The sequence below is a fragment of the Dasypus novemcinctus genome, chromosome 16, assembly GCF_030445035.2.
Source record: "Dasypus novemcinctus isolate mDasNov1 chromosome 16, mDasNov1.1.hap2, whole genome shotgun sequence".
NCBI lineage: Eukaryota > Metazoa > Chordata > Mammalia > Cingulata > Dasypodidae > Dasypus > Dasypus novemcinctus.
Genome location: NC_080688.1, coordinates 20,064,032 through 20,091,021, shown reverse-complemented (window position 1 = coordinate 20,091,021; position 26,990 = coordinate 20,064,032). Strand labels below are relative to the sequence as shown.

Sequence of the window (26,990 nt, the reverse complement as noted above, 5' to 3'; positions counted from 1 at the left end):
ATATTTCAGGTGCACAGGCTCATAAGCATAGTCATCAGTACCAAGGGCTCATCACTGGACCATTCTTCCTTGTTGGTCTTTTCCATTGCACTTGAGGGATTATTGCTGTTACATTGGGGAATGTGACAGAGGTCCCCTAAATATGAAGTCAGCACTCCCTCAGTTGATGTTTGTAACTGTAATTTCTATGAAAATACCCAACATGTATCAGAACATTTTAATATGCCTGATATACATGCCCTGGAAAACTCCCTCCCAAACATGTACCACCATCAATAACAACCCACACCATGTTCCTCCTATGACATAGTTGAACCTCCCTGTGGTCCAATTTCTTCAACACTGAAGCCTAATATATTGCCATATTCAATTAATAAGAAAATGAAATATAGAGATAGGTTTAATGATTAGAAATATATCTACTAATTTAGAAATAGTAAAATAAAGTAAAAACAAATTGGTGTATTTAAAAAATGAAAAATATTATAAAGCTTTGTTTTAAACACTTTGCCTTTCATCATTGTAATAGGTGTTGCCAGTATGCAAAGTGGCAAGGCACTTTCTTTCATTTCTTCCTCAGTGTCTCCATTCTTTCTTTTTTTCTTTCTAATTTTTAATTTTGTCTTCAAAAAAGTTTTAGATCACAGTAATTCATATATACAATATAGGGGACTCCTATATATCCAACATCAAAGACTTTTCCCCCTTCCCCAGCAATGATCTTTTACATGTCCATATTTGCTACAGCTGATGTACAGATTTTGAAACATAGCTATCAAACATGGTTCCATTTTGGTTTACATTATTGTTTATATTTTAGGTTCTACAAATTTCTAAATTTTCATTTTCCTTATGTTTTACATTATGGTTTACATTTTAGCTTATAGACTTTTATACATTTTGTTATAAGTTAATATACCCTCTATCCATCCTTATATGATCTTGTGGAGCACTTCCATTGCCTCCCATTTACCCTGCTTCCATCTATTCTATACCTCTCCCCCCACCAGGGCCCAGAGTGTCAATCAATCTTTACTACCTGAGAGACCAGATTTACAGGTACTTGCAACAATGTTGAGGGCTTGACATACTCGACTGCCTTAACCCATTGTGAGCCACCAATTCTCTTGTGGGATGCAATTCCCTCTGTGTGAGTAATTCAGGCCTCCCCTGGTTGTGGGTATACCTTCACACTCATTGTATGGTCTCCAACCAATGAATTAACACACTATGACAAAATGAGCACTCATATACTCCCTAGAAGCCTTCCCCTGTGCCAGATGCCCCCCTTACGTGCCTTAAACATGTGATCCTTCCTTATTATACTTTCTAAAGTGTTTTCACAACATTATAGTTTCAACCACATACCTGACAGTCTCCCATATTAGACTATTCCCCCAGCCTTCCCCCCAATTCCATGGGCCATCTGAACCATCTTCCAAACCCTAGCCCCCCTTAAGTCTTTAAAGCTGCACTCAAAGCTTTCCATATGCCCCCATCTTACCCCTTACATGTACAAATACTTACCTTCAGCTTATTATAGACTTCACCAATGTAGGCATCAGCTCACAACTTTCCTCTCCCCCAAATTCCTTTATGCCTATCTTCCAGTCTCTAGCTCTCTGAGGCAGCTTGGCCTTCTTATTTCATTCAGAGAGGTCATGTAGTATTTGTCCTTCAATGCCTGGCTTGCTTCAGTCAGCATAAGGTTCTCAAGATTCATTCATCCATGTTATCACATGTGTTTGCAGTGTATTCGTCCTTAAAGCTGACTAGTATTCCATTGTATGCATATACCACATTATAATTATCCATTCATCTGTTCATGGGCTTTTGGGTTGATTCCAACTTTATCCAATAGCAAATAAATCTGCTATGGACATTGGTGTCCAAATATCAGTTTGTGTCCTTGTTTTCAGTTCTGCTGGGTATATAACAAGTTGGAATCGCTGGATCATATGAAAACTTATAGCTAACTTTTTGAGAAATCACCAAGCTGTCCTCCAGAATGGCTGGATTCTTCTGCATTCCCACCAGCAGTGGATGAGTGTTCCCATTCCTCCACATCCTCTCTAGTACTTGTAGTCTTCTGATTTTTTGATAGCTGCTAGTTTTATGGGAGTAAGTTGGTATCACATTGTAGTTTTGATTTGCATTTCCCTAACAGCTAGTGATTTTGAGTATTTTTTCATATACTTTTTAGCCACTTGTATTTCTTCTTTAGAGAAGCATCTGTTCAGATCTTTTGCCCATTTTTTAAAGTTTTTTTTTTTTTTGCCTTTTTATTTTCAAGATATAGGAGTTCTTTATATATGCAGGATATAAGTCTCCTATCAGATATATGGTTACCAAATATTGCTCCCAATGGGTAGACTCTCTTTTCACTTTAATGACAAACTCCTTTGAGGTGCAAAAGGCTTTAATTTTGAGGAAGTACCATTTATCTATTTGTCCTTTTGCTGCTCAAGCTTTGGGTGTAAAGTTCATGAAGCCATTTCTTATTACAAGGTCTTGTAGATGCTTCCCTACATTGTTTTCCAAGGTCTTTACAGTCCTGGCTCTTATATTTAGATCCTTGATCCATCTTGAGTTAATTTTTGTATAAGATGTGAGATAGTAATCCTCTTTCCTTCTTTTGCATATGGATATCTAATTCTCTAGGCACCATTTATTGAAGAGGCCATTCTCTCCTAGTTGAGGGGGCTTTGTGGCCTTGTCAAATATCAGATGACTGTATATATTAGCATCTATATCAGAACTCTCAATTCAATTCCATTGGTCAGTGTGTCTATCCTTGTACCAATACCATGCTGTTTTCACTACTATAGCTTTGTAGTATGTTTTGAAATCAGGGTGTGTGATTCCTTCAATTTCATTTTTCTTTTTCAATATGTCTTTGGCTATTCAGGGCCTCTTTCCTGTCCAAATAAGTTTCATAGGTACTTTTCCTGGTTCATTAAAAAATGCTGTGTTGATTCTTATTGGAATTGCATTGAATCTGTAGATCAGTTTTGGTAGGATAGACATCTTAATAATATTTAGTCTTCCTATCCATGAACAGGGAGTAGTCTTCCATTTATTTGAATCTTCTTTGATTTCCTTGAACAGTGTTGTGTACTTTTCTGTGTATAAGTCTTTTACATCTTTAGTTATATTTATTCCTAGGTATTTGATTTTTAATATACTATTGTAAATGGTATTTGTTTCTTGATTTCCTCCTTAGACTGTTCATCATTAGTGCACAGAAATGTTACTGATTTTTATGCATTGATCTTATAACCTGGGACTTTACTGAACTCATTTATATGTTCTAGAAACTTTGTTGTAGACTTCTCAGGGCTTCCTATGTACAGGATCATGTCATCTGCAAATAGTGAAATTTTGACTTCTTCCTTTCTTATTTGGATCCTTTTATATCTTTTTCTTTTTCTTGCCTCAGTACTTAAGCAAGTACTTCTAACACAATGTTAGATAGAAGGGGTGATAGTAGGCACCCTTGCCTTGTTCCTGAACTTAGATGGAAAGATTTTAGGATTTCATCATTGTATATGATATTATCTGTGGGTTTTTCATATATACCCTTCATCATGTTCAGAAAGTTTCCTTCTATTCCAATCTTCCACAGTGTTTTTATCAATAAAGGGTGGTGTATTTTGTCACATGCTTTTCTGCATCTATAGATATGATCATGTGATATTTTTCCTTCAATCTGTTTATGTGGTGTATTACATTAATTGATTTTCTTATGTTGAACCATCCTTGCATAACAGAAATGAATCCTACTTGGTCAAGGAGTATAATTCAATTTAATGGTTGCTGAATATGATTAGCAAGTATTTTGTTGAGGATTTTGGCATCCAGGTTCATTAGAGAGATTGGTCTGTAATCTTCCTTTCTTGTGGTTTCTTTATTTGGCTTTGGTATTGGGGTAATGTTGGCATCATAAAATGAGTTAGGCAATGCTCCTTCTATTTAGATTTTTTGGAATAGTTTAAGCAAGATTGTTAGTTCTTTCTATAATGTTTGGTAGAATTCACCTGTGAAACAATATGGACCAGGGATCTACTTAGGAAGGAAGTTTTTAATGACTGATTTTATCTCTTTCTTGTCATTTGTTTTTTGAGAACATTGAATACTTTTTTCATCAATGTATGCTGCTATGTGTTTCTAGGAATTTGTCTGTTTTCTCTAAAGTGTCTTTCTTGTTGGAATATAGATTTTCAAAGTATCCTCTTATGATCATCTTTATTTGAGAGAGTCAGTGGTGATATCCCCTTTCTTCTTTCTTATTTTGTCTATTTGTATCTTCTCTCTTTTTTCCTTTGTTAGTCCAGCTAAGGTTTTGTCAATTTTATTGATCTTCCCAGAGACCACCTCTTTGTTTTATTTTTTTCAAGCACTTTCTTATTTTCTATTTCATTTAGTTCTGCTCTGATCTTTGATATTTCTTTCTTTCTTCTTTCTTTGGGGTTAGTTTGTTGGGTTTTTTTACTCGTTCCTCCAAGTGTACAGTTAGGTCTTCTATTTTAGCTCTTTCTTTTTTGATATAGGAATTTATGGCTACGAATTTCTTTATCAGTACACCTTTAGCTGCATCCCATAAGTTTTGGTACACTGCGCTATCATTTTTATTAGTTTCAGGGTAGTTATTGATTTCTGTTGCATTTCTTCCTTGACCCACTTTTTTTTTTATAGGAGTGTGTTATTTAACTTCCATATCTTGGTGCCAAATATGGGTCTCTGGCCCTTGCATATTTTCAGCTTCATTCCACTGTGGTCAGAGAAATTATTTTCTATGATTTTAATCTTTCTGAATTGATTAAGACTTTCTTTAAGGCCTAGCATGTGGTCTATTTTGGAGAATGATCCATGTGCACTTGAGAAGAATGTATATCTTGCTGTATTTGGGTGTAATGTTCTGTATATGTCTATGATATCCAGATCCTCTAATATATTGTTCAAAGTCTTTGTTTCTTTATTGGTTCTTTTGAGACGTTCTGTCCAATGGTGATAGTGGTGTATTAAAGTCTCCCACTATAATTGTGGAGGATTCTAATCCTTCCCTTAGTTTCTCCAGTGTTTGCCTCACATATTTGGAGGCACACATTTTAGGGGCATAAATCATTTTGATTGTTCTTTCTTCTTGGAAGATTATCCCTTTCACTAATATGTAGTGTCCATCTTTGTCTCTCACAATTATTTTGCATTTAATTTCTATTTTGTCTGATGTTACTATAGCTACTTCTACCCTTTTTTTCTTTGTTTATTGTTTGCCTGTAAGATTGTTTTCCAGCCATTCACTTTCAATCTCCTTGAATCTCTGTGTCTAAGATGTGTTTCTTGTTGACAGCATATACATGGGTCATATTTCCTTATCCAATCATCCAATCTGTGTCTCTTAACAGGTGAATTTAATCAATTAAGATTCAGTGTTATTACTTTCGAGGAATTACTTAAAATTTGCCATATTTTCTTTGGATTTGTGTTTGTCATACGTTGTTTGATTTTTTTCCCCTTTTTGTCATTTTAGTTGTTCTTACACTCTCCTGCACAACTCTGTCCTTCCTGTTTTTATTCTTTCCTCCTGCTGACCTCCTTTTGGTATTTCTTGAAGGGCAGTTTTCTTGTTGGCATACTCTCTTAGTTTTTGTTTATCTGTGCATATTTTGAACTCTTCATCATTTTTTAATGCTAGCTTTACAGGATAGAGTATTCTTTTTTGAAAATTCTTCTCTTTTAGTACCTTAACTATGTCATACCATTGCCTTCTTGCCTCCATGGTTTCAGATGAAAATCAGCACTTAATCTTACAGAGCCTCCCTTGTATGTTCTCTTTTCTCTTGCTGCTTTTTGTATTTTCTCTTTGTTTTGTGCATTGGATAATTTGACAAGTATATGTCTTGGGGTAGACCTGTTGGGATTTATGCTATTTGGGGTGCATTGTGCTTCCTGGACATGTATATGCATCTCCCTCAGTAGATTTGGGAAGTTTTCAGCCATTATTTCCTCTAACACTCCTTCTGTCCCTTTCCCTTCTCTTCTCCTCTGGGATGTCTATAATGCATATGTTTGCACATTTTGCATTGTCATTCAGTCCCTAAGTCCCTGCTGGACTTTTTCTAGCTTTTTATCTATCAGTTTTACTATCTCTTTGATTTCAGATGTAGTGTCTTCCATATCACTAATTCTTTCCTCTGCCTCTTCAAATCTGCTGCTATTTGCTGAGAGTATATTTTTGATTTCTTGGATTGTGCTGTTGATCCCCTATCATATCCATTTACTTTTTGCATATGATTACAATTTCTTCTGTATGCTCTCCAAGAGTTTTCTTAATATACTTAATCTCTTCCTTCACTTCATTAATTTGGTCCACAATACATGTTTTGAGAGCTTTAATTAGCTTTACAATGTTCCTCTCCTCTTCATGGCTTTTAGTTTGTTCATTGTATTGTATCATGTTTTCCTGACTATTGTTATGGTTTGCAGTGTTTTTTGCTGTCTGGTCATCATTTTATCTTGTTGGGTTTATTCAGTTAACTAGCTTCTTGTTAACTAGCTATCTTGGGGTTTAATTAGTTGTTGTTTTTGAGTATATGTTAAGTCTTCTGTTTGTCACTTTTTTCTTCTTATTCTATTTCCTTGTTGTTCTCTAAGTTCCCTTGAAGGAAAATATTAGGGCCAGAAGAATCAAAAGGGCTAAGAGAAGAAAAATATAATAGTAGTATTGATAGTGAATGCTAGCAGAAGACAAGGTGAGATCTAGGAGAATGGATAGTGAATTCATGTAAGCTTTGTAGAGTTATAACAGCAAAAAAAGTGGAGTACCTATAATGACATATTAAAAAAATATGGGGAGAAACATAATATGCATTAAAAGGTCAGTGTGGTAAGGAGAGAGGGAAAGAGAAAAGAAAGGACAAGAATATGAATAGTGAATAAAAGATAGAAAACAGATTAGAGGTATTAGAAATAAAAAGTCAGAAATTTTAGGAGTAAAGAAAGACTGGTGGAATGTAAGAGAAACAATAAATGATGGAGGATAGAAAGATGTAAAGGAAAGGGTATAGCATTGGTACCCAAAATCAGTACACATAGGAAAGAGGAAATTGACAATGAGGAACCACAGCAAATAAGAAATATCGCCTGCAGCACCTAATATAAAAAAAAAAAAGAAAACAAATTTTTTAAGTGAAAAAGAAAAAAAAGCAAGCAAGAAAACTAGAAAGGAAAAAAAGGGCCATAGAGGGATATAGAGGAAGGAAAAACAAGAAAACAAACCATCAAAAAAAGACCAGAGAAGGCCTCAAGCAAGGAATCATCTTTGCAATTGAATAAACTGCTTAAGAGTCTGACCTTCTCCCTTTCTCTGTTCCTCACTTCCCTCTCTCCCAGGGCAATAGGAAGGCTATGTGAGGGCTCCCATAGGAGATTCAAATGGATCCCCAGTGAACCAACTCACCTCAGAAAACAATGTTTCTTAATTTTTTGAGAGACAGCACCCACCACTTGCCAAGAACCTTAAGTATGCTATTGGAAGCCTGCAAAGCACGTCCTACTGTCTCTCTCCCTTAGGTATGCTACAGGGGGGCAAGTTAATTTTTTGACTCCACCTTTTCCCAGACTAAGTTTCCTATCCCAGGGCATTTAGGTATATTGAGCTCTCTCAGCAGATTTGCCCCTCCTATCTTCCTAGGCTCTTCCCAAGTAAGCTGGTATGGTTCTCCAAACTTAATAAAAGGGGGGGATCAGATAATTGAACCTGCACTCCTTGGGCCCCTCTGCACTTCTCACCTAAGCCCTCCCACTCCCAGAGTTAGTCCAAGACCTGAGGGCTAGGGTAATGACAGATTTCCAGGAGTGCTGGGTTTGGGAAACAGAGGCCTGGGAGAATGTGGACACGGGGTATGTAGGTCTGTGAAATGTGGGTTGCAGGTGTTCAGGGAACATGGGCTTGGGGTTTCATGCATTTGGGGAACACAGGGCTTGGGAACTCCACCACAAGACTGACAGTTCTCAGGGAATGCTGCAACCATTCCCCTAGGGGGAAGGGATTTACCTTCCCACAGCTTCTGAGTTCAGTGTTAGAAACATACAGTTTCATCTTGAGCAAGCACTAATTTTGTTGCAGTCTCTCCAGATCACTGTCCAGACATCTCCTTTGTAGATTCCCAAAACAGCTCTCTCCAGCAGGATTCCATCACCACTCAGCTGGTCCTTTGCAGGAGAGATGATGATGGTGTACTTACTCGGACACCATCTTGCTCCGCCTCTCATGTGCTTTTTAGCCATTTTTAATTCTTTATAGAGAAGTGTCTAATAAAATCTCTTTCCCATTTTTAAAATGGGTTGATTGTCTTTTTTCTTTTCAAGATTCAGGATTTCTTTATATATGCTGGATATTAGACTCTATTGCATAGTTAGTTATCAAATATTTTCTCCCATTGAGTAGGCTGCCTTTTCACCTTCTTGACAAACTCCTTTGAAGCTCAAACGTTTTTCATTTTGAATAGGTCCTATTTATCTATTTTTTCTTTCATTGGTTGTGCTTTGGGTGTAAAGTTTATGAAACCATTTCACACTACAAGTTCTTGTAGATATTTCCCTATATTATCTTCTAGGAGTTTTTAGGTCTTGGTTCTTATATTTAGATTTTTGATCCATCTGGAATTAATTTTTGTATAGGTATGAAATGGTGATTCTGTCTCATGCTTTTGGATATGGATATCCAGTTTTCCAAGCACAATTTGTTGAAGAGTTCATTCTCTTTCCATTGTGTGGGCTTGATGATATTGCCAAGTGTCACTTAACCATATATACAAAAATCTTTATCAGAACTCTGTTTCATTGGTCAGTATGTATATTCTTGTGCCAATGCCATGCAGTTTGGCCATTATAGCTTGATATTATGTTTTAAAATCAGGTAGTGTATTTCTTCCAATTTTGTTTTTATTTTTCAATATGTCTTTAGCTATTCAGTGCCTCTTGCCCATATAAATAAATTTCATAGTTACCTTTTCCAATTCAGTAAAAAAAAATGTTATTATAATTTTTATTGGGATTGTGTTAAACTTATAAATAAGTTTGGGTAGAACAGATATCTTCATAATATTTAGTCTTACAATCCACGATTACTAACCACAGTAGTTCATGAATAGAATAGCAGTAAGTCCACTCTAATCCTTACTGTATTCCTCCTTCCTGTGGACCTTGGATTGGTTATGTCCATTCCACATCTATTTCAAGAGGGGGCTTAGATTCAACATGGATACTGGATGCAATCCTCCTACTTTCAGTTGTAGGCACTCTTGGCTCCATGGTGTGATGGTTGACATTCTTCAACTCCATGTTAGCTGAGTGGGGTAAGTCCACTAAACCAGAGTGTAGGAGCTGAAGTCTGTTGAGGCTCAGGGCCTGGCTATCATATTGTCAGTCCAGAGATTCAGATCCCCTAGATATATCTTAAACCCCAGCACAAACTACAATTCCGGTAAAGTAACAGGGAAGACTTGTGAAAAGAGATCACATCTGAGTCCAGCTCCATTATGCAGAAACACCAACTCCAAAGAAGGGCCAACTGACATGTGGGTCTCTTTAGCTCTCAAAAGAACCAATACCTGGGGTTGTATCTACTTTAGCTGTCTCTGAGACTCTGCTCAGGTGTGCATAAGGGCAATCCTTCTGACAACCTCCTGGCTCTTTTTTAAAGACTCATAGCCATAAAACTCAATTGTCCTTTCCATTTCCCCCTTAATTTAGGTCAAAAAGCATTTTTAACTCCTGTTATTATATGTAGACAAGGATATTCTGCTGGTCTGCGTTGAACCTTTAATTCAAGGTCATTTTCTAGTTACGTCATCAGCTGGTACTTGGTAGTGATCCCTCGGTGCCAGGGAGGCTCATCCCCGGGTGTCATGTTCCATGCTGGGGGGAAGGCAGTGTGTTTACATGCTGAGTTTGGCTTCAAGACTGGCCACATTTGAGTAACACGGAGGCTGTCAGGAGGAAACTCTTAGGCACAGTGCTGCTCTAGGCCTTGTTCTTATTTCAGGTGTATAGGCTAACAAGCATAGTCATTAGTATCAGGGGCTCACTGTTGGACCCTCATTCCTTCCTGGTCCTTGCCGTTGCACCTGGAGGACTGTGGCTGCTCCCCTAGGGACCACGACAGAGCCCCCCCTGCCAGAAACCCAGCACCCCCCCAGCTGTAGTTTTTAATTGCTTCCACTATGAGTATATCCAAACATTTCCATGCACCCTGGACACATGTCCTGTATAACTCCCTGTCAACCATATGTCCCCTGTCAATAACATCCCAAACCAGTATTCCTCGCTGCCATTGTTCAACCACTCTGTGATCCAAAACTTCTTGAAAAGGGAAGCCCAATTTAATGCCATGTTCCCTTAATAGTAAAATGGAATATAACAATGAGTTTGAAGGTTAGATATAGAATACATATTGATTTGGAAAAATTCTACATCCTATCTTTTTCTTTTCTTTTTTCCTAATTATTAAGCTTCTCTTCACAAGATCTATAGATCACAGTAATTCATATATACAATATACAGTACTCCCACATATCCAATATAAAATCTTTTCCCTTCCACAGCAATAATCTTTTAACATATTCATACCATATTTACTGAAACTGATGTACAGATATTGAGACAATAGCTTTCAAACAAGGTAACATTTGTGTTCACATTGTGGTTTATACTTTAGGCTATACAATTTTCTAAATTTTTAGTTATCCTATGATTTACATTATGATTTACATTATTAGTCCGTCATCCCCTATATGTTTTTGGTGTAATGTTACATGTTTTATATCCATCCTTGCATACTCTTTTGAAACACTTCTATTGCCCTCACAGTTACATTGGTTCCATCTATTCAATATCTATTTCCTCTCCCCTTGGGGCCCACAGTGACAGTCAATCTTCATTTCTTGAGGAGCCATGTTCAGAGATACTTGCAACAGTGTTGAGGGCTTGACTTGCTCAACTGCCCTAATGCCCTGGGAGCTACTATTTTTCTTGAGAGATACAGCTCCCTCTATTTAATGGCATTAGTCATCCCCAGGATGTGGGTCTACCTTCACTCTCATTATATGGGTCTCTACCCAATGGTATAACCCACTCTGGCAAAATGAGCATTCAGATATTCCCTAGGAGTCTGTCCTACATCAGATTATCCCCTTTAAGTATCTTAAACAGGTAACTTTCCTAATTATATTTTGAAAAGGTTTTCTCAGCATTTTACTCTCAACCAACACCTGATAATCTCCTATGTTTGCATGTTGCCCCACTCTCCCTCCAATTTCTTGGGCAATAGTACCCATCTGCCCATCCCTAGCCCCCCTCAAGCCCACAAAGCCCCACCCAAAGGTAATCCTATAAGGAAAGAAGTCTCTAATGGTTGAAAAAATCCAATGAGTACAGCTGTAGCAACAGTTGTTGGCACCCATCCCTCCAACTTGGGAGCAAAGAGCATTGGGTTCTATGGCCACTAGCAGGTGGCTACAGACTGAGGGGTTTACAGGTGTTCTTCCCCAAGAAGCCTTTGACAAATTCAGGTGTTGGACAATGACTTTGGTCTACTGTGTTGGAGGGGCCACACACTAATAATCCAGGTGGGCTGCAGCATTGTTTCCCTGAAAGTCTTAAGAAACTAAAGATAATTTTCCTAGAATATAACCTCCCTATTGCCCTTGACTGGTGCTAAGGATGCAGAGGAAGAGAGGGTAAGGGTGGTCATGTGAGTACAGCAAGTTTTGAGAAAGTTTGTTTGTGATGCTTGTCCCACCCTTAAGGACTTTGATTCTGCACTGCCTCCATGGGCAGGGTTACAGTGAATGCATTTCCTTCTAGCACCTGGGTCTGAACTGAGAGGCCTGCCAAAGAATGCTATCTGCTGGCAGACCAGGAAAGTCCATGCAAAGAATGGGAAAATAAGTGAGACAATCTGCTGTCTATACTGAACCACTCCCCAAGGCCCTTGGAAAATGGCCTGCACCCCATTATTGGTTCTTTAGCCCTTGTTTGAACAGTTAGACAGGGACAAACTTAAATACCTGGAACAAGTTAAACTAAGAATCAAAGAACAGCTGTAGCACACAGCTACGTAACAGTAAATCCCTAAATGAGAGAGAAACTGAACATCTGAGTAAGTTCAACATCATAATCTTTTGTCTAGACATCATCGAAAACTACAACTCATTAAGAAAAAGGAAGATATGGCTCAGGCAAAGGGCCAAATCAAAGCTCCAGTTGAGACAGAATACTTGAAACATGTAATCAAAGATAATCATTCAAATCTCCTAAATCATAACATGGAATTGAAGGACAACATGGTTAAAGAAATAATTGACACTATGAAGAAACTGAGTGAGGACAAAACAAAATCTGAAATCTTGGATAGAAAAAATAACAGAACTTATGAAATTGAAAGACACAATAACTGAGAGTAAAAATAAAATGAACATGGAGAACTACAGATTTGAAATCTTGGAAGAAAGAATCAGTGGCTTAGAATACAGAAGAGCTGAAACTGAAAAGAAAGAAGAGCAGTGAGAAAAGAATGGAAAAATAGTGAACAGCATCTAAGGAAGTTCAATATATGCATTATGAGAGTTCCAGAAGTTAATGATAACAGAAAATTGGCAGAAAGAGTAAATGAGGAAATAATGGCTAAAAAATTCCCAACTCTCATGATAGACACGAATGTATGTGTCCAGGAAGCATAGTGTACCCAATTAAAATAAATTCAAATAGACCTACATAAGATGAATAATATTCAGAATGCCAATGCCAAAAATAAAGAGAAAATTCTGAAAGCAGCAAGGGGTGAAGTTAAAAATCAAAACAAGGGACATCCAGTAAGTCTTAGTGTGGATTTATCTACAGAAATTGTGGAGGTGAGAAGTCAGTAGTATGATATAATTAAGGTACTGAAAGAGAAAATCTGCCATCCAAGAATTCTTTATCCTGCAAATATGATTGTGAGTTTAAGATATTCACAGAAAACAGAAACTCAGAGTTGTTAAACAAGAAGCCAGCTCTGCAGGAAATGCTACAGGGTCTTCTACAGTGAGAAAAGGAAAGATAAGAGAGAGAGACTTGGAGGAGAGTGTAGAAGTGAAGACTATCAGAACAGGTAACCAAAATGGTAAAAATAAAGACAAAGCTAAGATAGGACATATAAAAGCCAAAGGATAAAATGAGTGAAGTAATGCCTTTGCAGTAATAACAATGAATGTTAATGGATTAAACTCTCCAGTCAAAAGACATAGATTGCCAGGGTGGATAAGAAAAGAAAAGTCATCCATGTGTAGTCTGCAGGAGACTTACCATAGATCCAAGGGTACAAATAGCCTGAAAGTGAAAGCTTTCAAAAAAGGTATTTCACTCAAACAGTAAAAAATAGCAGGGGTAGCTATACTGGTGTCAGACAAACAGACTTTAAAAGCAAAAATGTAATGAGATGCTGAGATCCACTGTATTTTAATAAGAGGGACAGTCTGCCAGGAAAGAGTAACAGTCATATATATCTATGCAGCTTTCCAGGCTCCCCCAAAATACAAATGCTAGAAAAACTGAAAGGAGAAATAGGTTATATATTCCTCTCAAGAGCTTGTGGATCTTTTCCCATGATAGATGATAGCTTGGGCAACAAAACATCTTTCAATAGATTTAAGAAAATTGAAATTATACAAAGATAAGTTTTTCACTATATTGGAATGAGGCTGGAAAATTAAGAATAGGTGGGAAATGGAGGCTAAACAACACACTCTTAAACAGTCAGTGGGGCAAACAAGAAATTGTAAGAGAAATTAGTAGATATCATGAGAGGAATGAAAATGAGAACACAGTATATCAAAATGTATGGAATACTGTGAAGATAGTGCTGAGAGGGAAATGTATAGCCCTAAATACCTTTTAAATAAATATATTTAAAAGAGAAGAAAGAGCTAAGATAAAAGACCTAACTGAACACATGAAGACAATAGAAAAACAACAGGCAATCAATCCCAAAGCAAATAAACATAATTAAATAACAAAGCTTAATGCAACATAAATTAAATTGAGAATTAAATAATAGAAAAAATAAATGCTACAACCCAATTTCTGAAGGGCATGAGTTGGTAAGGCCATGAGACCAAAACCACACTTGGTACACAGGCTAAAGCTTTATTGGGAATTGTAGACAGAATACAATCTCTGATGATGGCAGTTCAGAGAATGAAGTTAGTGCTCTGCAGAGATGAGAAAATTAATGGTGGTATATAAGTGGTTCCATAACAAGGACATTGCATAGGGTACAAGAACAGTCTTTCTGTTAGGGTCCTATGACACTATGCTCATAGGAAGGACATTTCCTGTTTTGGGAAGATTATAGTTCACAATAACATCTATACATTTTCTTCCCTCTGGGGAGGGTTGTTAACCTTTAGCATATGTCTAGGTCACACAGGGAGCTATGTGCTGAAGACTTAGGGCATGCTTTGGGTCCACACAATTCACCCCAATGAAGAGGCTTACATTGACCATAGGACAAGCTTTGCATCCACATTCCACAGCAAGAGTATAACATATTACAGAATAATAGGGGTAATCCAATAAAAGATATCAGAACACACAGGGCCCCAGTTATTTGCTGACATGATTTTTTGCCTTTCTACTTTCACATGTCAGCTTTCAGGGAAACAATGGGGAGGTCTTTCTGTTTGGAGTTATACAGAATTTTTTTTAATCCAGGACTTTCGAACTAGACCCCATGACCTAGGGTTTTGGCAAGTTTTATTATTACCATCTTCCTTCCCTCATTCCCTTTACTAATCTGACTCAACTCCTCCCTCAGAGACTTCACACCCTTATCCTTCTGTACCTGCTTCCCACTGGTTAGGGGCAGAAGTTCCCTGCCTGACAAGATGTGAAACTCTGACTATTCTAATTTTTTCAGTCTTTTTTTTTTTAATTCTATTTTTATTAAAGATACACAAATCACACAAAATGTTACAATAAAAAATATAACCAAAAAAAAAAAAGAAGAAAAAATAACAGAATCCATATAGTCCACTCCCCATATCTCCTATTCCTCCCACATCAACAACTTCTTTCATTAGTGTGGTATATTAATTGCATTTGATAAGTACATTTTGGAACAATGCTACACAGCATGGATTATAGTTTATTTTGTAGATTGCACTCTCTCCCAGTCCATTCAGTGGGTTATGGCAGGATATATAAAGTCTTGCCTCTATCCCTGCAATATCATTCAGGAAAACACCAAGTCCTGAAAATGCCTGAATATCACCTCTTTTTCTCTCTACCTGCTTTCTGCAACTCCTATGGCCAATGTCTCCATATCAATGATATGATTTTTTCCATTGTTAGAGTCACAATAATTCTTTAGTAGAATACCAGTAAGTCCACTCTAATCCATATTTTATTCCTATATCCTGAGGACCCTGCGATGGTAATTTCCACCCCACCTCTAAAATGAGAGGGGGCTTAGATCCCACATGGCTGATGAATGGAAATCTCCTGCTTGCAGCTGTAGACTCTCTTGGTTCCCTGGTGTGGTGACTGACAATCCTCAACTCACTGTTTGCTGACTTGGGTAAAACCAATGAAACAGAGAATAGGTGTTGCAACTCTGCTGAGGTTCAGAGCCCAGCTCACACATAGACAGTCCAGAGATTCAAGTCTCCTAAACACACACCAACCCTAGCATCAACTGCAGGTTCAGTAAAACTGACAGAAAAGTCATGCATAGAGAGGTCACATATAAGTCCAATTTCATCACGCTCAGGAGCACAAATTCCAAAGGAGGACCAAATGGCAAGGCACCAAACTCTAGAGCCATCTGTCCTGACTGCTGCACCTGGGTGTCTCTGTAACCCTCAGGAGCACCACTACCTGGAGTTGTATCTACTTTGGCAGTCTTTGATATTCTGTTGAGATGTGCATAAGAGCAACCCTCTGATGACCTCACAACTCATTCTGAAGTCTCTTATCCATATAAACTCATTTGGCTCTACCATATCCCCTTTTATTCAAGGTCTTTTTCTAGTTGCATCACCAGCTTGTGTTCACCAATAATCTCTCAGCACTGGGGAGGCTCACACCTAGGAGTCATGTCCCATACTGGAGGGAAGGTAATGCATTTACTTGCTAAGTTTGGCTTAGAAAGTAGCCACATTTTAGCAAGATGGAGGTTCTCAGGAGTTAACTGTAGGCACCCTGCAGCTCTCAGCCTAGTTGAAATTTCAATCATACAGGCTAATAGGCACAGTCATCAGGATCAAGTGTCCATCATTTAACCATACTTCTTTTCTGGACTCTGACTCTGTACTTGGGAGATTGTTGATCCTCCACTGGGGAGCATGACAGAGTTTCCAGGAATGGGAACTCAGCAGTCCCTCAGTTGTTGTGTGAGATTCTACACTTCATGTCAATACCAAACGAATATTGAAGATATATATATATACACACACACACACACACACACACACACACACCTTATATGTATGCCATGGAGAACTCCCTCCCACCCATGCATCCCCCATAAATTGACACCACAAATCATCACTTCTCCCCTGCAATAGTTGTATTCCTTGTGATCCAAAATCTCTTAAAAATGAAGTCTAATATACTGCCAAATTCAATTATTAGGAATATGAAATAGTAATGATAGTTTTCAAGATTAGAAATAGACTACATAGTAATTTAGAGAAATTAAAATATAGTACAAAATAAATTGGGATATTAAAAATGAAAAATATCATAAAACTTTTATTGACATTTTACCTTTCATTGCTGTAATAAGTGTTGCCCTGTATGTACAGTGGCAAGTTGGGCGCCAGCTGAAGCCTCTGGGGGGCTTCGTGGGGGCGCAGGAGGCGAGGACGACGCGGCCGGGCTGGAGGAACACGAACCACGGAGACAGGGCTGGTGGCACAAGTCTGGTTTATTGAGGAAGTGGCTGTAGTTTTTATAGGGCTAGGGGTGGCATGGTGGCCGCCGATTGGCTCGGCTTAGGGGGTTATTCTGATTGGTTGCCATAAGCAGTTACTAGGTAGAGGGGCAGCTGTGAGGTTTCATTTCGGCGGGAAGAAAAGGGAAGTGAGAGGGGGAGCAGCGGCGGGGAGCCGACCAGATGCAGCGCTCAGGCGAGAGATAAAAGGAGGCAGCCGTTGGTGATAATGCATGCCGGGGTAGGCTGAGGGCGCTGCGCCCATACCAGGCCGAGGGCATGGTCGCCCGTTCCAGCCACCCTAAACCGTGGTCTCAGGCTGTGCACACGCCTGCTGCCGGGCTGGCTGGGGCTGCCGGCCCAGAACTGGCCCGCACTCCTATACAGTGGCAAAGTCATCCTTTCTATTTCTTCCTCAGTGACTACAGCCTTTTATTCTTTATTATGTCTTCAGAAAATTTTAGGCCACAGTAAACTCACATATAGAATATAGGGAACTGCCATATACTCAACATCAAAACCTTTTTCCCCTTCCCCAGCAATGATCTTTTTACATGTGGATGTTATATTTGCTGCAACTGATGTACAAATATTGAAATATAACTACAAACCATGGTTCCATTATGGTTTTCATTATGGTTTACATTTTGGACTGTAGACTTTTATAAATTTTTGGCTAAATTATTATTTACATTATGGTTTACATTTTAGGCTATTCATCTTTATAAATTTTGTTGATATTTTAAATGGCCTGTATACATCATTGCAGGATCTTGCAGAACACTTCCACTGTCCCCTAGTTATACCCTCTTCCAACTATTATTTTCCTCTCTCATTATCCCCTCAGGGTCCTCAATGACAACCAAGCTTCACATCTTGAAGGACAAAATTCACAGATACTTGCAACAATGCTTAGGGTTTGACACACAATCAGTCCTTCCCCATAGGGAGCCACCAATGCTTTTGAGAGAAACCAACCCCTCTGAGAACATCAGGCCTTACCAGGATGGGGTAATAACACCTTCCCACTCATTGTATGCGTCTGCAACCACTGATATAACACAGTCCCTACAAGTCTGCCCCAGGTGCACCCTTTGCCAAATGACCTCCATCACACACCTTAAACCAGTAACTTTCTTATGATATTTTAAAAAGAATTTTCTCAGCATTATAGTTTCAACCACATACCCGAAAATCTCCAGTGTTCACTTGCTCCCCTCCAACCCTCCATCCCATTCCTTTGGCCATTTGATCCATCCTCCCAACCCAGGCTCCCTTCAAGTCTGCAAAGCCCAACCCAATAGTATCCCTATGCCCCCGTCTTATCTGTTCACTGCACATCTACTTACCTTCAGTTTATCATAGATTTCACTCATGTGGGCATTGATTATCAAACTTCCTCTCTCCTCCATTTGCTGTACACCAATCTTCCAGTCTCTAAATGTCTGAGACAGATTAATTTGTTTATTCATATAGGAAAGGTCATGTAACATTTCCCCTTCAATGTCTGGCTTGCCTCACTCAACATAAGATCCTCTAGATTCATCCATGTTATCGCATGTGTTAGTAGTTAGTACTGTATTCCTTCTTACAGGTGAGTACTATTCCATTGTATGTATATAACACATTTTGTTTATCCATTCGTCTGTTGATGGGCATTTGAGTTGATTCCAACTTTTGGCAATAGTGAATAATGCCACAATGAGCATTGGTGTGCATATATCCATTAATGTCTTTGTTTTCAGTTCTTCTGGGTATATACCCAGCAGTGGAATTCTGGGTCTTATGGCATATCTATAGCTAGATTTTGGAGGAACTGCCAAACTGTCCTCCAAAATGGCTGGATCCTTCTACATTCCCATCAGCAGTGGATGAGGGTTCCCATTTCCCCACATCCTCTACAACACATGTAGTCCTCTGTTTTTTAAAAATAGCCACCTTTCTAATGGGTATAAGATGGTATCTCATTGTAGTTTTAGTTTGCATTTCCTTAATAACTAATGATGTTGAGCATCTTTTCATGTGCTTTTTAGACATGTGTATTACTTCTTTGGAGAAGCATCTGTTCAAGTCTCTTGCCCATTTTTTGAATGTGTTGTTTGTCTTTTTCTTTTCAATATATAGGATTTCCTTATATATGTTGGATATTAGGCTCCTATCAGATATATGGTTACCAAATATTTTCTCCCACTGAGTAGGCTGTCTTTTCACTTTCTTGGTAAACTTCTTTGAGGTCCCATTTATCTCTTTTTTCTTTCATTGCTCATGCTTTGGGTGTAAAATTCATGAAGCTATTTCCTATTACAAAGTCCTGTAGATGCTTTCCTACAAGGTCTTCTAAGTTCTCTATAGTTTTGGCTCTCATATTTAAATCGTTGATGCAGTTTTAGTTGATTTTTATATAAGGTGTGAGATGACAATCCTATCTCATTCTCTTGCATATGATATTCAATTCTCCAAGCACCATTTGTTGAAGAGGCAATTCTCTCCCAGTTGAGTGGGCTTGGTGGCCTTGTTGAATATCAGATGACTGTCATAGTGGTTTGATATGTTTAGAATTCCAAAAATATATATTGAATTATGTTTGTAATCTGGTCTAACACTGCATATGATTGAGTTATGATTAGGACTTTGATTGGGCCACATCATTAGGGCATTGAGTTCCCACCCCTTGGTGGGTGTGGACTCACAGAAAAAAGGCATGGCAAAGGACAGAGTTGGAGCTTCTGATGAAAGGATATCTGATGTTGGAGTTCTGATATTGGAGTTTAATGCTGAAGCCTTAAGTTTGATTCCCAGGAAGTAAGCACACAAAGGAAAAAGAAGCAAGCCCCAGGAAGGAAGGAACCCCAGGAGCCTGAACCCTCACAGATGTTGGCAGCCATCTTGCACCAACACATGAAAATAGACTTTGGTGAGTGAAGTACCTTATGCTTCATGGCCTGATATCTGTAGGCTCCTACCCCAAATAAATACCCTTTATATATACTAACCAATTTCTGGTATTTTGCATTTGTACCACTTTGGCTGACTAATACGGTATTTGGTATCGAGAAATGTGGAAATACTTTTGCAATGAAAAAAGTGCCAGAATGGTTTTATCAATGGGTAAGAGGTATTTTTTTAAGCAATTGTGAGATGCTTGGAAGAAAAGACCTAGAGTGCTTTGAAGAGACTGTTGATAACAATAGGGATGCCAAAGAGACTTTTTATGATGCCTTAGAAGTAAATGATGAAACTATTATTGGAAACTGGAGGGATGGTGATCCATGTTTTAAAGTTGCAGAGAACTTAGCAAGATTAACTCCTGGTTAATGGAAGGCAGACTTTGACTATGGTGAGACTGGACATTTAGCTGAAGAAACTTCCAAACAAAATCTAGAGAATGCAGCTTGGCTTCTGCTTGCAGCTTATAGCAAAATGCTAGACTAAAGAGATATACTGAGGAATGAACTGTCAGGCACGAAGAAAACAAACTAATTCTGGCAACTCCAAGCATCTGAAAATTAAGCTCACAGATGAAAGTGCCCCATTGGAGGAATTAACTAAACTTGGAACTTGGAAATAAGGATTGAAGATACAGTTATCTCAGAAAAACTTGTGGAAACTCTTACTGTGTGATGGCTTGGACCCCTGCTTATTGCATGTTAGACCAACAAGTTTTTTGAGAGAGTTATATGAACAAAGCCACTGTCAATTTGGACTAAAAGGGAGAGTAAAAGGAGAGATTGAAGGTGAAACAGCTTTAAGAGGAAAACCATGGAAGCAGAGATCTGGAATTAAGACATCACCTTGGGCCAAGAGATTAATCCCAACCTTGTGTACAGAGAGGGTGAGTTTGTACCTGCAGATGAAGAGGCTTGATGTTCCTACCCAATATTCTGGGAGAGTTCTGCCACTCCAGGGTGCAGAGAGGATGGAGCATATTCCCCAAGGATTATGGTGGTTAAGGTCAGTACCCCACAGGTATGAGAAGGGTGGACCTATCTCCCAAGGATTAGTGAAGGGCATGTGGTCAACTAGTTGCTCTGAGTAAGTAGTGCCTGTATGCAAAAAGTTAAGGGGAATATTATCTTCATGCCACTGTACTAGGGGATTTAATACTCTAACCCAAAGATTGCGTAAGGTGTGGCAATCATCCCAACACTCTTGGAGGGAGAGGTCTGGAGCTTGGCCGACACCCAGGTACAAGAAAATGGAAGCAAGAAAATGTCCATTGGGCAAGCTGGTGGAAAGTGTGGGTTCCCATAAGGCACCAAGGAGAAGAAACCTTCATCTTAAGAGTGACTCTCAGACTGAAATTGAATGGAGGATGCCCTGTAGATTTATTGAACTGTAGAGGACCCATGACTCATGTTTCCCTCCCAATTTCTCCTTATTGCAATGAAATGTTTATTCTTTATCTGCCCATTCATGTATTGGAAACAGATAAATTGTTTTGCAAATTTCAGAGGTCTATAGCAGACAAGACTTTGCCCTAAGGCAAAGTATTTCCTTAAGTTGATCATGATATGATTTAGTACTTGCATTGTTACTGATTTAAAGTTTTTTTTTTAATATTGTAATGTCTTTTTTGAATTCAGAAGGTGGAGTTTAACCGTTTGATATCATTATGAATTCCAAAAATAGATATTGGATTATGTTTGCAATCTGGTCTATTACTGGACATGATTAAGTAATGATTAGGGCTTTGATTGGGCCACGTCATTAGGATATTGGGTTTCCACCCCTTGGTGGATGGTTACTCACAGATAAGAGGCATGGCAAAGGGCAGAGCTGGAGCTTTTGATGCAAGTATTTTTTGGTGTTGGAGTTTTTATGTTGGAGTTTGATGCTGAAGCCTCTAGCTGGAGCCCCAGGCAGTAAGCCCACAGAGGAAAGAGAAGTAAGCCCTAGGAAGGGAGGAAACCAGGAAGCCTGAACCCATGCTGAAATTGGCAGGCATCTTACTCCAACATGTGAAAATAGACTGTGATGAGGGAAATAACTTGTTTCTTTGCCTGGTATCTGTAAACTCCTTCCCCAAATAAATACACTTTAAAATACCAACCAATTTCTGGTGTTTTGCATCAGCATCCCTTTGCCTGACTAATACATCTGTACATGCGAGGATGTATATCAGATCTCTCAATTTGTATCCATTGATCAGTATGTCTATCCTTGTGCCAGTACCATGCCATTTTGACCACTATAGCTTTGTAGTATATTTTAAAGTCAAGTAGTGCAATTCCTCTGATTTCATTTTTCTTTTTCAATATGTTTTTGTGAATTTGCATCTTCTATCTTTTTTTGTTAGTCTAACAAAGGATTTTTATTATTTTATTTATTTAATTGATCTTCTCAAAGAACCAGCTCTCTGTTGTGTTTATTTTTTCTAGTGCGTTCTTATTTTCTGTTTCACTTAGTTCTCCTCTGATCTTTCTTATTTCTTTCTTTCATTTTCCTTTGGGGTTAGTTTGTTGTTTATTAACTAATTCCTCCAAGTACACAGTTAGGTCTTTGATTTTAGCTCTTTCTTCTTTTTTGATATATGAACTTGTGGCTTTTCCCTCTCAGTAACTTTTGCATCCCATAACTTTTGATATGTTGTGTTATTGTTTTCATTAGTTTCAAGGTAGTTATTGATTTCTTTTGAGTTTTCTTCCTTGACCCACATTTTTCTAGGAATATGTTGCTTAACTTCCATATCATTGTGCTTAATCTGTTTCTCTGGCTCTTGCAGATTTCCAGCATCATTTCGCTGTGGTCAAATAAATTATTTTGTATGATTTCAATCTTTCAGAATTCATTGAGAGTTCTCTGTTGCCTAGCATGTTGTCTATCTTGGAGAATGATCCATTTGCACTTGAGAAGAATGTATATCCTGCTGTATTTGGGTATAATGTTCTGTATATGTCTATTAGGTCTGGTTCCTTTAATATATCATTAAAAGTCTTTGTTTCTTTATTGATTCTCTTTTGAGATGTTCTGTCTAAAGTTGATAGTGGTGTATTAAAGTCCCCCACTATAATTGTGGAGACATTTATTCCTTCATTTAATTTTTTCCCGTGAATGCCTCCTGTATTTTGAGGTGCCCTGTTTAGGTGCATAAATGTTTATCATTGTTCCTTCTTGAGTGATTGCTCTTTTTACTAATATTTAGGGTTCATCTTTGTCTCTCACAATAGTTTCACATTTAAAGTCTATTTTATCTGATATTATTATAGTGATTTCTGCCCTTTTTAGACTATTGTTTCTTTCTAAGATTGTTTTCTGGCTTTTCACTTTTAACCTCCATGAATCCCTGGGACTAAGGTATGTTTGTTGTAGACAGCATGAAGTTCTGTCACACTTCCCTTACCATTCTGTCAATCTGTGTCTCTTGACAGGTGAATTTAAGCCATTAACATTCAGCTTTATTATTCTCAAAGAATTACTTACATTACCCATATTTTCTTTGTATTTATGTATGCCATATGTTGTTTTTATTTCCCTTTTTGTATTTTTTAGTTGTTCTTACACTCAGTTTTAACAATGTCTCTCCTATTTTTTCATTTCCTCTTGCAGAACTCCCTTTAGTATTTTTTGAAGGGCATCTTTCTTATTGGCAGACTCTCTTTCTCTGAATATTTTGAACTCTCCATTATTTTTGAAAGCCGGGTTTGCTGGATAGAGTATTCTTGGCTGAAACTTGTTTTTTTCTTTTAGTATCTTGACTATGTTATACCACTACCTTCTTGCCTCCATGATTTCAAATGAAATCAACACAATCTTATTGAGCTTCTCTTGTATGTGATGTTCTCTTTTCTCTTGCTACATTCAGTATTTTCTTTGTCTTGAGCATCAGATAATTTGACAAGTATATGTTCTTTTCCATCTGGGATGCGTATAATACATATGCTTGGGCATTTTGTGTTTTCATCCATATCTCTAAGTCCTTGCTGAATTTTTTCTTTTTATTGATCAATTCTACTATCTGATTTCAGATATAATGCCTTCCACATCAATAATTCCTTTCTCTGCCTGTTCAAAACCGTTGTTATTTGCTGAGAATGTATATTTGATTTCTTGAATTGTGCCATTCATCACCAAAATATCCATTTATTTTTGAGTATTTTTACAATTTCTCCAGAATAGTGTCCAAGTGTTTTCCTAATATCCTTATTCTCTTCCTTCACTTCATTAAGTTGTTCCATGATATTTGTTTGGAGAGCTTTAATTAGTTTTACAATGTTCTGCTCCTTTTCCTGGTTTTTAGCTTGTTCATTGGATTGGATCATGTCTTCCTGACTCCTGTGATGGTTAGTAATATTTTGTTGCACTCTGGTCATCATTTTATCTTGATGGGTTTGTTCCACTTGTTAGCTTCTATCTGTGTGTTAAATTTTCTCACACTTTGTTCTTCTTATTTTATTCCTTGTTGTTGTCTGAGTTCTTTTGATGGAAAAAGATTAGGGACAGGGAAAGCAAAAGAGGTAATAAAAGTAAAAGTAGGGAAACGGACTTTGGCCCAGTGGTTAGGGCGTCCGTCTACCATATGGGAGGTCCGCGGTTCAAACCATGGGCCTCCTTGACCCGTGTGGAGCTGGCCATGCGCAGTGCTGATGCGCGTAAGGAGTGCCATGCCACGCAAGGGTGTCCCCCGCGTGGGGGAGCCCCACACGCAAGGAGTGCGCCCGTGAGGAGCCGCCCAGCGTGAAAAGAAAGAGCAGCCTGCCCAGGAAAGGCGCCGCCCACACTTCCCGTGCCGCTGACGACAACAGAAGCGGACAAAGAAACAAGACGCAGCAAACAGACACCAAGAACAGACAACCGGGGGGGGGGGGGGGGGGAATTAAATAAAATAAATAAATCTTTAAAAAAAAAATAAATAAATAAATAAAAGTAAAAGTATAATAGTAGTATCAATAGTAAATGTTAGCAGAAGATCCATATGAGATCTAGGAGAATGAATATTAAACTCATGTAAGCTGTGTAGATTTATAGAAATGAAAAAGAGGAGTGCCTATAATGAGATGGGAAACTGAATATGGGGGAGAATGTAGTATGAATTTAGAGGCCAGCATGATCAGGAAAGAGAGAAAGAGAAAAGAAAGGACAATAACAGAAAGAGTTAATAAAATATAGGCAACAGAATAAAAGTGTTAGAAATAAAAATTCAGAAATATTTGGGGCTTAACAAAGAAAGGTGGATGTAAGAGCTGCAATGGAAAGTGGAGAATAGAAAGCTGTAGAAAGGAAAGGATACAGCATTGGTGCATACACACAGAAAAGTGGAAATTGAGAATGAGGAAGCACAGTAATCAGGAAACAAGTCAGCAGCACTTAATAAAAAAAAAAACAGGAAAAAAGGGGAAAAAAAGGAGTAGGGGGATAAAGAGGAAGGAAAGACAAGAAACAAAATAGAAAACCAGACAAGCCCTCAAGCAGTCCTTATCCCTTTCTCCCTCCCTCGCTTCCCTCTCTCCCAGGGCAGCAGGTAGCCTGTGTGAGAGCTTCTCTCAGAGATTCAATTGGGGCCTCAGTGAACTAACTCATCACAGAAAATGATTCTCAGGAACCCAAAATATTCTTTTAGAAGTCTACCAAGAAATTCCTACTATCCCCCTCCCTTAGGTGTGTTGCACAGGACTAGTTAATTGCTTGACTCCACCTTCTTCCACACCAATTTTCCCTATCTAAGGGTGTTTAGGTAAATCAGGCTGCCTCAACAGATTTACCTCTCATTTCTTCCTAGTTTCTCATCAAGCCAGCCAATATGCTCCTCAAAGCTCAAAACGGGAGTCTACACAACTGAATCCGTACTCCTCAGACCCCTGTGCACCCTTCACCAGAACCCTTCCACTTTCTGAGTCTGTCCTAGACTGGCATGCTCAGGGAATGCTGGGATTTGGGGCTTGGGGAGCACTGGGTTTGGGGGAAGTGGGCTCAGGGAATGCAGGTTTGAGGATCACAGGTTTGGGGTATGTGGATTTTGGGGAACACTACTGTGACAAGCAGGGCTCAGAGAATGCCACATATACCTTCCCCAAGGGAAGGGCTTAGCCCTCCCACAGCTCCACGCAAAAGTATCAGAAACCTACAGTTTTACCTTTAGCAATCACTCTTTTTGTCACACTCTCTCCAGATCAATGTCCAGAAGCCTCTTGCTTTATGGGATCCCAAAACAGCTCACTCAGGCAAGACCTTATCCCCAAACAACCAGTTCTCTGTAGTAGAGGTGATGTAGGTGCACTTATGTAGTAGAGGTGATGTAGGTGCATTTGCCCTCCTGACTATTCTGTTGAGGTTGATGGAAGGCAGATCTTGCACTGTGGTTGGAAATGGATGAAATCTCACATGACTAATACTTTGTTCTTAAATGCATTGATTCTGGAAGAAATAAGCTTAGAATTTTGAAGATATGTGGTCTTACTAAAAGGATAAAGAAAATGGTTGTAAACAGCCCCCAAAAGGGGGCCAGCCATGACATAATGGACCATGGGAATGTGAAAGGCCAGTTGCCTCCAGAGGCTACATACTCCCAAAGGTGAATGGCTAAATCTTTTTTTTTTTATTTTTTAATTATTTATTTATTTTTTTAATTACATTATGAAAAATATGAGGTCCCATTCAACCCCACCGCCCCCACCCCCCACTCCCCCCACAGCAACACTCTCTCCCATCATCATGACACATCCATTGCACCTGGTAAGTTCATCTCTGAGCATCACTGCACCCCATAGTCAATGGTCCACATCATAGCCCAGACTCTCTCACGTTCCATCCAGTGGGCCCTGGGGGGATCTATAATGTCCCGTTAAATTTCAAATGTTGTCCAGGAATCTGCCACCCCCAGTAACCAAAGTAATGGTTATGCCTAGAACATCTAGGAGAGGTATGAGGAGAGTGACTGTCCCAGCCATAAACTTGCAAGGACAATATTATCAAAAAATAAGATAAGATTATGGCAAGCAAATAAAGACAGTACTTAAGTGATATATTCTTTTATCTTATAGGCATGCTCATTAATTACTTAGAAAATGAATTAAGTTTA

The 26,990-nt window shown here is 38.5% G+C and overlaps 1 pseudogene; it reads right to left on the bottom strand.

Annotated features, from left to right (window-relative positions):
• The window catches only part of LOC105744168 (follistatin pseudogene), a 31,108-nt pseudogene extending 12,757 nt beyond the window's left edge, over positions 1-18,351 (bottom strand).
• Between the last annotated feature and the right edge of the window lie 8,639 nt (positions 18,352-26,990).